Source organism: Echinops telfairi, unplaced genomic scaffold (assembly GCF_000313985.2).
Source record: "Echinops telfairi isolate 266 unplaced genomic scaffold, ASM31398v2 ScPeMD7_7424;HRSCAF=8462, whole genome shotgun sequence".
In the NCBI taxonomy this organism is placed as follows: domain Eukaryota; kingdom Metazoa; phylum Chordata; class Mammalia; order Afrosoricida; family Tenrecidae; genus Echinops; species Echinops telfairi.
This window is the reverse complement of record NW_022111324.1, coordinates 15,794,705-15,810,210: the sequence shown is the minus strand read 5'-3', so window position 1 is coordinate 15,810,210 and position 15,506 is coordinate 15,794,705. Positions and strand designations below refer to the sequence as shown.

The following is a 15,506-nucleotide window of genomic DNA, read 5'->3' as shown; positions in this document are numbered from 1 at the left end:
AGGCGAGGCTCACCACCCATTTACCCCTCCGCCTTTCAATTAGCCCCACATGTGATTATCGGCCAGGCTGGCACAATTAACTAACTCAGTTTCTAACCAAAGGAGCTCTCTTGATGCAAAAGTTAAACTCTGAACTCCAAGCTGCTAACCCAAAAGTTAGTGGCTTGACCCCACTAGCCCCTCTAGAGGAGAAAGATGTGGCAATCTATGTCTATAAAGATGTACACCTTGGAAACTCCATGGACAATTCCACTCTGTGCTGCAGAATTGCTATGAGTAAAAGTTGACTCAGTGGTAATGGGTTTGGTTAATAGGTTATACTCTTGCCTATTCCAGAACCTCACATAATTGCTATCATACAGTATGCCATTTTAACAGATCAACTTCTCTCACTTCAGTGGATTCACTTAAACTACCTCTGTGTCTTTTTATAGGGTGAAAGCTGATTCCTGTTTACTTCTGAATAATCTTACATGTATTTTTTGGCCTTGTGGATGGTTTACAGTTTATCCGTTTACTAACAGAAGAACATCCTGGTGACTCCAGTTTTGGGGAAATTGTGAATAAACATTCATGAACAGAATTCTGTGTAGGCATAAGTTTTCAATTTAATTGGGTAAATGCCCACAAGCATGATCCTGGATTTTACCATTTGCACTTCCATCAGCAGTGAATGAGTCTTCCTGAAGCTGTGCGTCCTCACTTGTGTTTGTCCTTGCCAGTTTCTCAGATTTAATCACTCTAGTAGATATGTGGCGGTATCTCATTATTATTTTAATTTGAAATTGCTCCATGACAAGTGATGATGGGCATCTTTCTATATGTTCATTTACCATTCTTTGGGGAGGTTCAGGCCTTTTTCCACTTTTTTTAACTGGGTGTTTCTTGTCTTCTTTTCCTGAGTTTTAAGAGCAATTTCTATATTTTTACTTATTCTTTTAAGAGCTTAATGAAATTACTGATATGTATATATATGTATGTGTTCTTCCATTTTATTTTATGCCTTCTGTTTTTTTCCATTTGTATGTGCTATGTTCTTCCACTCACCATTTTTCCTTCTTTTGGATTGATCGAAGAATTCTTAATACTATTTTTCTCTTCTAGTAGTTTTTAAATCATTGACTATTTTCTATTCTTTGGTGATTCCCATAGAACATGCATTTTACAATATGCATACTAATTTATTGAAGTGTAAATGCAAACAGCATCTCTATTCTTGTGGAAAGTGTTGTAACACTGATTTCCTATATTTTCCTCCAGACTTACATGCTATTTTAATTAAAGTAGTTTACTTTTTCTTTTCTTTTGTAAGCACAAATAGTATTGTTATTGTTTTATATATTCAATGCATACTTATGTTTACTCAGATATTTATCATTTTTCTTATGCTTCATTCTTTTTTATTTCAAACTTTCCATGTAAGATTGCTTTTCTTTTGCTTCTGGTCAATTATTTAGCATTTCTTTTAGTGGGGATCCTCTTATGGAAAATCCTCCTTTTTGATTTCTTGAAAGTATTTTAATTTTTGATTTATTGTTGAAATATTTCCTTAATTATAAAATTCCAGATTAGTAGCTCGTTTTCATTTGTTTCCTACTGTTAGGGGTTGGGATCAACTCACTAGTGATGAATGTGGTTTTCGGAACATTGGAAATTTTATTCTAAGATTCTATTGTTGAAATTTATTCTACGATTTTATTCTATTCTATTGTTGAAAAAAAAATAAGTCACCGATCTGCTTAACTAATTCTTCTTTTACAATACTCTGTCTCCTGCTCCCCCCCCCCCCATTTGCTTTAAGATATTTTCCTTATTGTTAGTGTCCTGGAGTTCACTATAATGTGCTTCGATGTGGATTTATTTTTATTGATCCTATTCAGAAGTTGTGACACTCTTTGAATGTGCGGAGCTTTGCCTGTATCTGGCCCCGCAAAATGCTCAGCTATACTCTCTTCATTTGTTTTTTGTATTCCGTTCCCATCCCTCCTTCTGAACGCCAGTGAAATGTTTTCAGATCTTATTCTATGTTCCATTGATCTTGGTAGTCCTTTCAGATTCCTTGTTCATAGTGTCTCTCTGCTACATTTTGGGCAGTTTATGTCGCCTATCTTCCACTGAGTATGCACTGTGCTTCTAACGCAAGGTCAGCAGTTTGAAACCACTAGCCACTCCGTGGGAGAAAGCTGCGACTTCCTACTCTCAGAAACCCTGAGGGACAGCTCGACCCTGTCATGTAGGGTCACTATGCCTGGAATCAACTCAATGACAATGAGTTGCAGGCTTTTCTTTCTTTCTTTTTAATCTTCCAGTTGACCCTTTTCATTTCAGCTAGAATCTACCCTAAACTCATCTATGTTTTTATGAATTGTATTATTGTCATGCTCATTTGTAGAGATTGTTTATTTCTTCTTCAAATTTGCCTAATTTCTCATTATGTTCATGTTTCTGACAGGCATTTTAAGCTCATCTTTTATTTTTTAAACATAGTAATTATATTTATTTTGTATTATGAGCTTGATAATTGCAATACTCAGAGTCTGTGCACACCTGCTTCTTCTGTCTATATATTTAACACGTGCTCCTTCTTTCTATATATTCATGAGATTTTAAGTGTTAACTGCTCCTTTTCCTTGTGAAATTGCTTCAAGCCTTGGCTGTAAGTAAAACCTATCACAGAGTACCTGTGTCTGCTTTTACCAGATATTTGGGCCATTACCATTCTGGGAATACTTCAAATCTGACGTGACGCCTTTAGGAGCATGCACTGCCATAAGAACAAATAAATCTGTCTTGGAAGAGTAGTCAGAATGCTCCTTAAAAGTGAGGATGGTGAGACTTTGTCTCACATACTTTAAACATGTTTTCAGTCTCCAGGAAAGAACATCATGCTTGATAAAGTAGAGGGTGAGTACCAGCCAGGTCTGTAGGGGAGAAATGAGGCTTTCTACTCCTGTGAAGGTTTTCACACTCAGACTCACAGGAATAGTTTTTCCCTGCACTATAGGGTCCCTCTGAGTCTACATTCCACTTAATGTCAGTGGAAATGATGCCCCTGGGGGTTTGATTGACAATGTTCTCTAACTAAAATGCCAATGATGTCTCTAAAGTTAGCCAGAGACATAGATGAATGATAGGTGCATTCATAGATTTAGGACTTGTACTTAATTGTAACCCCAATCTAAGAACAATTCGTTCTTGTGATATGGCCCTGCTTGATACTCAACTTCATGAGATGTGGGTGATACAGCAAAGTGTGGTGAAGAAACTAGATGGTCCCAGCCATCAGAAAGAATAATGTCTGTGGCCTTAAAGACTTGTTTTCAAACAAGCAAACATCTAGATGAGGCATCAACTAAGTCTACATGGAAGAAACACATCAGGATGTATGATCCAAAGATTGCAAGCAATATAATCCAAATCTAAAAGAGGGAATACTATCAGCTTTAATTATGAACCAGGTGGTTTGCAGAAGGCTATGGATAACAGTGAAAGCCCAAAATCAATTTACAAGGTTCACACATGGATTAAGACTCTGGTGAATCCCCTCTGATCAGACATAATTGAGGGATGTGGTTAGTCCTAATATCAGACAGAGAATATTGGAAGGTCAATTATGGCAGACATAGTTAATGTGGTAGTCTGGGTTGACTAGAGAGACAAATCCAGAGACATTCATATGTGTGTAAGAAAGAGCTTTATATTAAAGAGTAATTATATATTAAGAGCCCCTAATAAAATAAAATTAAAAAATAAAACTATTCCAGCCTGGTCCAAATCAAGTCCATATGTCCAATACCAGTCTATAAATTCCTCATCAGACTCACATAACACAGGCAATGAAGCAGAATGCAGGAAGATCACAGGCCAGTGGGTGGAAAGTCTTGTAGAACCAGTGGCGGTGGAAGCATCTCAGCACTTGCGTGGGTTTCCACTTGGCTCCTCCAGCTGCAGGGCTCTGTCTCCATCAGCATAGGTCCATCTGGCTTATCATCAAGAATGTCTCACAGAGAGAGTGTGTGTCTAGCCTCCAGTGAGCTATTTTATCTCTGTCGGGCATCCAAATGAGGTCATCAAGCTGTGACCTGATTGACAGGCTAGGCTCCACCCCTTCACTCTTAATATTCTCAAGTTGACATCAGATTATGTAACTACCACAGTTAGGTCAAAATATAATATCTTATTTGGTGTCCTCTTTGACTCATTTTTAAAGCTGGTTTTTTTTTTTAATGAAATTAAGGGGAAATACACATGGATTGAGCCCTTGCTGAGGCCCCTCTGACCATGTCCTCTGTGTAGAAATTATGTGAGGCTGGGTTGCCTAGAGAAACAAAACCAGTTGTATTCATATATGTATACAAGCTATGATTTTATGTCAAGAAGTAATTTTATATCAAAGGGAATCTTAGCCCAGGCTAGCTCAAGTTGATGGATCCGAGACTAGCCAGAGCCCTCTTCTGACTCACATAGCTGCGGGATGATGAACAGGAAGGTGAAGTGGGAAATAAGGAGCTCATAGGCCAGTGGATGCAGAGTTGCGTGAATCCAGTGTTGGTGGGAACATGGCAGGGCACCGTCAGCTCTCAGGTTTGGCAGTTCCCATGGGGTTACTTCTGAAGACAGTCACAGAATCCAAGTAAACACTAAGGTGACAAGCAAGAGAAAGAGGGTCCCAGTGACTCTCTTATAAAGGCTACCCCACACCCAACGCCCAATCAGGCTCATCAGACTGTGATCTGATTCATAGGTTGATCTCCACCACCATACCTTCATTTAGAAACAAGTTGACATAAAATCTAAGCAGCACAAAAGGGGTGCAGTGGAGTTTAGTCATGGTTCACACACTTAGATTTAATGTGTGAACGTTTAAGTTTAGGGGATAGGCGTGAGATTTTGCTTTCTATCACACACATGCAAACATGGAATGGTACAGGCAATTGTGTTGAAAACCATAAAAATTGATGCTGTATAGTACTGATGAAACACATAACAATCCTCTAGTACTTTAATATTTCCTTGTCTTAATATTATGGTCTTAGTTTTACCTCATTAATCTTGTTAGACCTGCCTATGTTCTTTTGTATAATTATGATTGTTCAATATAGGTAAACCCTTCAGAAATAGTAATGCAAGTAATGATTCCCTGACAGTACGGAAAGAAAGGGAAAAAAGGGGAGAAGGTGGAGTAGATAGCAATGATGATTGTATAACCCCACTGGAGGGGGATGAATAACAGAATGGTAGGTGAATGGATACATTGGATGATGTAAGATATGGGTGGGGGTGGCGGGGAAATAACAATAATAATAATAATAATATATAATATAATAGCAAGGGTTCCTGGGAGGGAGGGTGGGGAAGGGAGGGGATAAAGCCAGGCTGGTATCAAAAAGTTCAAAAAGAAAAAATATTTTGAAAATTATGGTGGCAGCAATTGAACAATGATGCTTGATCTAATTGAAGTATAGATTGTTATAATATCTATCAGAGCTCCCAATAAAATTATTTTAAATAAATTTATTAAAATAAAAATTGATGCTGAAGTTCATTAAGCTCAGCAACAGTCCTCAGGGCAAAAACAGTTTCAGGGCTTTGTTTATGCCGCTTAGTTCCTGCCTTTCCTAAGCTATTTCCGTGGTAAGTCCTTGTTATTATACTTTACCAGCCCCTTTATGGTTTTAAGAAGATTCTTTAAAATTAAATCTGAAGTAGCATATTTTTGTCATTCCAGGAACCTTCCAAAAAACAAAATAACTGCCCCCAAGTAGATTCCAATGCATAGTGACCCTATAGGGCCAAGTAGAATTGCCCCTGTGGGTTTCTGAGACTGTGTTTCTTTACAGGAGTAGGAAACATCATCTTTCTCCTGAGGAGCAGCTGGTGGGTGCAAACTACTGACCTTGTGGTCAGCACCTCGATGTGTGGCCCACAAGGCTAACAGATTTCCTACCAATCAGTTTGTCAGAAACGGCTATGCATTTTCCTGAACATGCATGTTACAGCACAGAGATAACAAGCATAGCGACAGAAGCCCATCAGGAGTCAACCCAGAGCAAATTCCTTCGCAACTAGACAAAGCAGGTCTCTGCGGCCGGATGATTTTTCAAAGAGGACTTGGAGAAATGTGAGTGTGATTGCCTTCCTGCTTGCAAGGACATCAAACGATCTCTCAGGCTCACGGGGATCAGAGGTTCAATGGCTGCCTGTGAGGCCCAGCGAAACTACCTCTTTGCTAAGAAGACAGATTTCCTCAACTCAGCAAATATTCATAGTGCAGCTCCCCTACATCCTGGGGATACAACACCAAAGGGGAGGGGCGGGGAAGCGAACACCAGAAAACAAATCCCTGTCCTCATTGAACATAAATTTAAATGAGGATTTACGCCTGTGCCTTGGTGCTAACCAGCGGACTCTCGAAGCACAGTTGGGCTCTGGTTATCCATGGGTGTCATATTTCCGTGGGACAACTCAGTAAATGGAAAACAATAATAAAGTGAGAAAACTGTTGGTTTTTCCATTTTGTTTTGTTTTTCTCTCTAACAGTCAGTGTTTCTCAGAAGAGCCATCACTTTTCTTCCCTCTGAATTAAGTCTTACGTTTCTTACCATTTCCATACTGGGCATAATTGGCAGCAAAAAGGATACTCTGTCCATTTGCATGACAAACCCTGCTGCAGCTGGTGAAGGTTGAGCTCCTTCCTTTGAAGAAAATCAGGTTTTCTTTCTTCCTTTAAAACCAAACTCACTGCCATCAAGTTGATGGCAATAGCGATCAAAGGACAGAGTAGAACTGCCTCCGTGGGTTTCTGAAACTGGAACCCTTACAGGAGTAGAAAGCCTCATCCTTCTCCAAGGAGGAGCAGGTGGTTTTGAACCGCTGAGGATCACAGCCCAACTCATAACTACCACGCCACCAGGGCTCCATCGAGTGTAGAGTAGCACTTTTCTGTAGGGTTTCTGAGCAGAGTGTCGTCTTTTTCCTTCGGAGTGGCTGGCGGATTTGAATTGTCGTTCTTGAAGTTAGCAACCTGATATTTGACACACGGGTCCCCGAAAGAGGCACCAGGGGTCTTTCTTTTACATTAGAGTAGGTTCTTATTTTTCCAAATGAAAAGTTCTTGGCTCATGTTCTGAAATTACTGGAAGGACAAGGTCATTCAACACACTCCGTTGGTCAGTTTCAACATGTTATTCATTTAAGGTTTCACATGAAAAACAACCAAAACATAAAAATAACTAATCTAAAGAATGCAATAATAGAATTGGCCAAGGCCCATGAATGCCAAGAAATGCTCTCTCAAAGTCGTTATGGAAACCCAATGTTGTGTATCTAAGTAGTCTTGTGAGGAAAAACAGTTGCCTCTTAAGAGATGTGACATGGCACATGACAGAAGTTCTTGTGTGGGTTAGGGAGGTAGGCAATAAGAAATAACTATTCCACTAAAACGATTCTGGCTAAGGTCACCAACAACTTGTGTGTCAGTAAAATCAATGGCCTCTTTAGCCCTCATTTCTCATACTCTCTGCAGCTGTTGGCACCTCCCATGTAACTCTTCCTGCAAAAACCCTTCTCCTATACTATAGGACCTACAGCCTCTACATGCCATATTCCAGTGGCTTTCCTGCTGTTGCTCTTGCTCTTCCATCCTTCTCTGTGGCCTGCTCATCCCAACCCTATCCCGACGCTAGTGCTCATCCTTGGCCCTCTTCCATTTCATCTACTCACTTGACACTGACCTCAAACCTCTCTTTTCCTTCCACTGACCCTGTCCATCTCAGCTACCTTGTAAAAAGGAATCAAGCTAGTGCCCAAAGGCATCTGTGATAGGTAGGATTATTGTGCCCACCTGGCCAATAAGCACATGTGGAGTTAATAAGGTTGCAGTGTAATTGAAAGGCAAAGAGATAAATGGCTCGGTGAGCCTAGTCTTTCTGTCTCTTGACCTCTGATGATTGGACCAGTGTGTGGCTACCTTAGCTAGTTCTCTGCCTCAACTCACAAGCTGCATTACCTGTGGGACCCCCAACCCAAGGACTGTGTCGCTATAGTTTGAGGTTCCTTCGAGACCTGCTTCGCCACAATGCTGGTGTATATATCAGTTGAGCTGGGGACTGTTGGACCCTGTCATCTGGCTGACTGTTGGTGACCTGCCCTACTGTTTGCTGCCTGTGGCCAGACTTCCTGTATTGCTCTATAGAAGACTCAGCTGTCTGCTTCCTTGACTTGTACCCAGCAGCCCTCATGAGTTGAAGGACTGCCAGTGTATTAACTGTCTCATGGAAATGAGTTGAACTGAGCCATTTGTACTGCTCTGTGGACTAATTAACTGTTTATTTCTTATGTTGTATATATATACATATATATATATATATAGCTTCCCACCTATATGTCCTAAATGGTAGTACCTATCCGCCATTCCAGGGAAGAATTGATAACATTATTATTTGAATAATTCTCTGTACGACTTACTTTTTCCCACTAAGAACCCCTATCGAGAATGGTTGGCATTGGATCCCTAGACCCAATGGCCTATTCTGCATTTGACTGTCTCACGGGTGTCTCAAAAGTCACACTTCCATAATCAGACTTACTATTTGTTCTTCTAATTCCTTTCACGATAAAATAGATCATTATACTGCTACTTCCTGTTTTGTTTTTAATTTTGAAGTTTTCCATTTCAAAGCATATTCTATTGATTTTTCTACTGCGGAAGATGAAGGTAGAGTGTTCTCTCGCTCATGCGCCCCTGCCTACAACATACACTTAACCATACTGAACTCCACTTGCAATTTGTAATTTTGGAAGCATAACTATTCCAGGTTTATATTATTATGGCTAAGTGAACATATTTCATAACTGAACCATGGATACTCCTATACTAGAATGGCTTTTCCTTTCCTGTACAATGTTCTGTTTTCCCTGGAGTTAAAAAGTTGTCCTACGTTTGTTATTTTACTTGCTTAGACTCTGTAAACATATCATTAATATTTTTCTATGGCTTCATTTTTACCAGATGGTTCAGCTGCAAACTCCGCATCAGTTGTTAAAACCCTTTGATGTATTAGTCTATCAGTTTCACCGTTCTGAAGAAAACTTCCTCAAGCCACCTTATCTACTTCCCCCTGGGACTGCTGCTCTCAGGGTCTGAGACCAGGCTGCTCTGGGTAACTCTGTGTATCGCCATCCCTGGGATAGTCCAGTCACCTCCCTCTGGTGCTGGACCTTTGTCTTCAGCAGGGCATGGTTTCCTCTCCCGCGGCATTTAATCCCTCATGCTGGATGCGTGGTAGATATAGTTTAGAGACCTTTCAAGCTTGAACATGTCTTTGTTTTACTCTCACTAGGAATTTGGCTAGTACAGAGTTCTAAATTGTATCATATCTCCTCAATAGTTTGAAAGCATAATCCCACGGCTTTCCGGCTTCTGGAGTTCATAACAACTCTGATGCCATTCTGATGCTTGCCCCTTTGTGTAATACCTCCCAACTCTCAAAATGTGCGCACTCTCATTTTTGTTCCTACAATTCTGAACTGTCACAGTGACCTATGATGGGTTCCATTGCATAGGTCATTATATGGGAACCTGGCAACCTACAAGTCCAGTCCCACTCTTCTGAGAAATTCTCTTCATTTAGTTGTGGACCATTTCGCTCTGTTCATTTTAGATCTCTTTCTGGAATTCTGATTATTTGGATGTCAGATAACTATGCAAAAATGTTTTCTTATCTATTTCCTTAGTCTTCTTTTTCTTTTCTTTATCTTCTAACCTTTTATTGTCATTTTAATTTATACTTTCTAAATTCTCATTTCTGAAAGTGCTCATTTTCTTCTCTGAGTTTATGTTTTTATAGCATCATATTCCTGTTTCTTGGATGTAATAGCTTATCTCTCCAGGGAGATATACGGTTTCTGTTTTTAAGGTTTTCTCTCCCACAATAGCCTCTGTCTCTTCTAAGTTGCTTGTTGCTGTTTGTTCGTATATGTCTGTTTATCTTTATAGATGTCTCCCGGATAGCTCATTATCCTTGGCACCCCGAGAAGAGGGCGAGAAGTTCTGAGTCTGCAGATAAACTGGTCTTTATTATTGGGTAACCTAACTGAGTTCTTGGGGGGAACCCTGATGTCAGTACCCTGAGGTGACCCCTCTTGGTGTGGGAAGACTTCCAGAAAAGGGCCCTCCAATGTCCTTTTTAAATGGTAAACACCCAGTTGTAAAAATTCTGAGAACCTGGCAGGCCATGCAAATGGAAAGCAGCTCAATCTTAGTATGCAAACTTTCACAGAGTCGTTTTAGTCTCAAAACGCGTGTCCCCAGGATCAACTACATCGCATCCGGTTTAACCTCACAAAAGAATGACCCTCCATTCTTCTGCCAGAATAGACACGGGACGCCATCTGCTTTTACTAAAGGAAAATGTGGAATGATGAAAAGAGAGAGTCCAACTGTTTCTTTTAAAACAGTTGAACCAACACTCCTGGCTTTAAATCCTCCTTTACCTCTAGACCCCAATTGCCTGATACCTCCAATTCCCGAGCTTTTGAGAAGCAGTCACTGGTTCAGACCAGCTTCCTAATTAGTTCGTCTCACTGCTTACTTTGGACTATAATTCTCCTTTCTCCGTCTGTTACTTCTAAAGCCACTCACGCTTCCATCTACTGCCTAAACTCTAAGGTTTTGTTCCTGTTGTCTCTTGGTCCATTCTCATGGTTTATGTTTTATTAAAAAGCCCCATTGCTGTTGTTAGGTCTCATCCCATTATTTCCCCTTTAGCAGAGCGTTGGCAACGTGGGAGTATAAATGCATGGTCTTTTAACTACACTCTCGCTCCTCTTTCACTGTGGTGGTTGTTGTTGTTAGGTACTGTTGACTGGGTTTCAACACACGGCATCCCTGTGTGCAGCAGAACAAAGCACCACCCAGTCCTGCTCCATCCTCACAGTGCTTGCTATAGCTGAGCCCTTTGCTTGCCGCTCTTGCACGGTAGGGAAGAGGAAGGACAATCCAAGCAGAGGGGGCGGCACATATACACTTATGTGCCCTCAAATGTACATGTGACTCATCCTCTCTCGGCCCCAGGCATGCACACACACACACATGTTCACATGCTGCTTCCTCATCCCGGATGACCAGTCCAGACTCCTACCCCATTTCTGCCTGAGAAGCTCTTTCTCATTCTTCACCAGGCACTCCCAACTGCCAGATCCCCCTACCCCATAGTTCCATGTTTAGCCACAGAGCTTATATTCCTAGGTAATATTTACTTATTTATTTGTTTATCTTACTCATTGGATGCCAAAACACACAGGTCTCTCACGAAGCCTTCATCCTGCAGGGAGGCCTGTGGCAAAAGAGGAAATCTTGTCACTAAGTGGAAAAGGAGCTATGGGGAGAGATGGTTGCCTGAGGCAATGTTCCAGACCAGTGGAAGGTCTCAATCCAACCCATTTAAAAATAATGCTAGGGAGAATTACAATCTAGGTGAGGGACTTTTGTAATGATAATTACAATATTATTATTTATTATTATTGTTATAAATAACTCTCCCTTAGATTAGTCCTCAAAGTTTGACTAGACATTAACTACCCTGGAGATTATGTATAGTGTTTTGTATAGCGAAAGCACTTTAGCATCCATCAATTAATTATGATAATTTACCATCACTACGTAGTTAATTAAATTTACGACTAAGCCTCCAGAGGAGAAAGACCAATTTGAAAATACCACTCCAGGCATATGTCCATAGGCCCAGCTTCTCATTTCTTGACCTGCCCCACCCCTCACCCCCCCCCCCAAAAAAAATCACGAGCCCTGAGCTGTAACTGAGCCAAGCAATAATCCCCTGGGTTCTTTCTTGTCATTATGCCAGCCGAGCCGATGGCAGCTCCTCTCCAGAGCTCAGACAACAGCCTTGAAAGCCACCTCCCAGCTGGCGTGCTCATCACAATCACATTATTTCCCAGAACCAAAGGCAGTTCTTCACACACACACACACACACACACACACACACACTCAACTGCAGACCTTCGCTGGCCTTCAGTCTTGCCACGAACTGGAGAATGAAGTGGCTAGAGCTGTGACCCGCACAAGCCTTGCCGTGGTCGAGGGCTTGTGAAGAAGTGGTTTTAGTGGTAGAGTGAGGGGTCGGGAAACAATGGAATGGAAGGAGACCTTTTACAAATCTCTAGTGGGGGAGCTTGCATTCTCACTCCTGCAGTGCAGCCAGGCTCCCAGTTGGATTTCTTTTCTATACATCAGATACATGCCCTTTCACCGGAAACTCCCGGACGTCGCTACTTCTCAATGCGAAGGAAAGTGAAGAGGAAAATCACACTGTGGGTTGACTTCCCCATGTGCATCCGCATCCTTGCACACTGTAATACTAGCCCCCGAAGCACCAGCTGGTAAGTCACGTTGTGTTCATCATAAGATGTTGCCTTTATATTCTGTACACCCCCCTCCCCCCAAAGACTCATCAGACAGGGTTTCCCTCCTGCATTCTTAGGAGAAAGGGAGGTAAAAATGTCCCAAGATTCAGGGATTGTCCTGGAAACATCGAAAGATTGTAGGGCCTTCTCACTGCTGTCTGATTACAATGCAACCTGCCCCTAATGCTATTATTGTCATCATCATCATCATCATCATCATCATCATCATCATCATCATCATCATAGGAACTTGAAGGTCTTTTCACACCCGATGTTAGAACTTTCACCTTGTGAAGTCAGGTATTCTATGATCTCTATATTTTAAAGGAATTAGACTCTTGGAGATAACATGCCATGCCCAAAGTCATAAAGTTAATTGCTAATCCAGCTGAGATTTCAGCCTCAGTTGTTGGAGGCCGCTTATAGCAGGGCTAAAAGCCAGTCACTCTGTATGCACTGGGGTGCTTTTGAATGCAAAGAAAATAAATCCCAGGGGGTCAGTTGGGAAAGAAGAGACTGCAGGTGCTGCAGGTGATGCAGGGGATTCTAGATGGGGCCACACCTGAGCTACCCAAAGGCACCAGCTTCTGGTGGGTGTTTGGGAGCAGGTGTTGGCAGGTAGCCAGAACTACCTTGCCCTAGCTCCCCTCACATACAAGACAGCATCAGGAGTCCAGGATCCGTTAGTGATGTAAGATCGTGTTAAGTTTCCCCAATGTGCAGGGATTGCCCTGTTGACATGACCAGGTGACACGAAGAGAAGTGAGCAAGTGCCAGAAGTTCGTGACGGTAAAGCAAAGTTTCAGGTACAATGCCAAGAACACATCCTGCGGATTTTCTGGAGGTATTCTCTGAACACCATTGTCTGAGGATAAGATTGGTCTGGTATTCAATGGATCTGGAAAACCCATTAACAGGAGGCCCCATTGTGCTGGCTGAAGACTTTCTGGCCATCATATGTCAGCCAATCAATCCTCAGTGTCGAATCTACCAGGAGGAGATGACTCAGACTGGCATTTCTCCCACAGAGGGCATTGTGTCAGTCTGGGTGCTTTAGAGAAACAAAGCCACAGACACTCATGGATAAGACAGAGTTTTATATAAAAAGTAAGTGCACACCAAGAAAACATTCCGACCCAGTGCTGCCCAAGCCCACAAGTCCAACATTAGCCCATATGTCTGACATCAATCCACAAAGTCCTCCTCCATCTCACAAAACAGACACAATGATGCTGACTGCAGGAGGAAAACTGAGTCAGAAAGCGTGTAAGCATCTCAATGCTGGCAGGGGTCTCCATGCAGCTGCTCCAGCACCCAGGGCTGCATCGGGGTAGGTCCATGTGGCTTCTCCCTGGGGATGTCTTGCAGGAAGTGAGCCTTGCCAGCTGAAGCAGGGAACTGGCTAAGGCAGCTGCACCCTGGTCTGACCATCAGAAAGCAAGAGACCCGAGAACTAGAAGGCGAGGCTCACCGAGCCATTTGTCTCTCTGCCCTTCAATTAACCCCACATGTGTTTATCGTCCAGGTTGGCACAATAAACTACCTCAGGCATGAGCAGCATTGCCGGGGGAGGCGGGGGGAGGGGCAGAAAAGTCCTATCATTTCTGTGGCTGGTTTACCACACAATGGAATTTCAGCTCAAATGTGTTGGCAGGTTGGTTTGGTAAAGAAATCCAAAGATGTAGTAGATTATAATGAAGAAATTTTTGCAATTATATTGCTGCTGTGGGTATAAACATGGAAGCTGCCCAATTCTGCAAGTCTGGCTTTGAAGAAAATTGCTCCCTGGAACACTGTGGGGCTCATTTTGAATTTGACTAATGACCCAAGCATTTAGTGAATCATCACTCCTCACCTGGCTCTAACCACAGCCGAATCCTTTGCTTACCAATCTGAGAAGCATGTACTGCTTATCCTCACAGACATGAGGTCTTATGCTGAAGCACTTTGAGAGGTTTCAACTGCCAGAGAAGCTCCTGGTCGACACGATTTCCCAGGTTACATGTGTTCAGATCTAGCCTCAATGTATGAATGTCCTGGCCGAGTAGAAGGTAGACATGGCTCTATTACACAAATCCCAATTCTCACCACGCCTAATGATATCACTCACTCCATCCCTGAGTTGACTGGCTGGATTACAGAGGGACAGATCTATGTGGAGAGAGAGCCGCAGAACAGACCAATGGACCCACCTACGAAGGTGCCACTCTCCCCGTCACCGTTAAGGAAGTCAGCTGTTGGGGGAGGTACGAACAGAAAGGAGCATGCTGAGGAGTCTGCGCATCTCTATGCCTGCTGCGCTCTCAGGAAGTCCTGGTACGTACAAACCATGAAAGTCGTCATGGGAGAAGAAGCCCTTGACCTCACATGACCTTCTTTACCTGGAATTTCTACCAAAGCTTTATGGCTCTGGGTCCTTTCCCAAACCCTGCTGACTATGAAACTATGGGCATACGCTGGCCGCTGCTGCACACCTTCCCCAAGAGAAGCCCTCAGGGCACTGAGCAAGGCCCACCCTGAGACTCAGGAGACCATGAGCTGCTGCATCCTTGCTCGGGACTCTTGTGAAAGAATGGCTCTTTAGTCTTTACTCTTTCTGCACCCCCGCACCCCCACCCAGGTATTGAGTTTGCCGTGTGACCCTAGAATAGATTAAAAAGAAAAAGCAATCTCAGCTAAAATTCCAGCAGAAGAACAGTCCTGGGCGTGGCTGACTCAACGGTTCAGGGCCATCCCCCCAGGACTCGGGTCTTTCCCCTTGTTCTCTTCTACCGCTGAGCCGCACCGCTCTGCTCATGCTGCTAATATCTTCCAGGCGTCTAGCCCCTGCATGGAATCAGCCAAGTCCACTTGGGGGTTACAATTTTGGTTACGTCATGAAATGAACTGAGGAGTTTACTGTTAACTTTGAGACTCATTGATCTCCTGTGTGAAGGATTTGGTGGCTCCTATGTAATTTGTACGATTTTAGGTGATAATCCAGTTTGCAGCAATATACTTTCCCAAAATCAAAAGTGGAATAAGATTTTCTTAGACAAAGGGCGCCACATTGGCACTCGTTAAGATTTTGGGTGCCCCTGGA

At 42.5% G+C, this 15,506-nt stretch overlaps 1 pseudogene; it reads left to right on the top strand.

Annotated features, from left to right (window-relative positions):
* LOC101637968 overlaps positions 1 to 14,944 on the top strand; it is a 24,940-nt pseudogene extending 9,996 nt beyond the window's left edge.
* Positions 14,945 to 15,506: the final 562 nt, after the last annotated feature.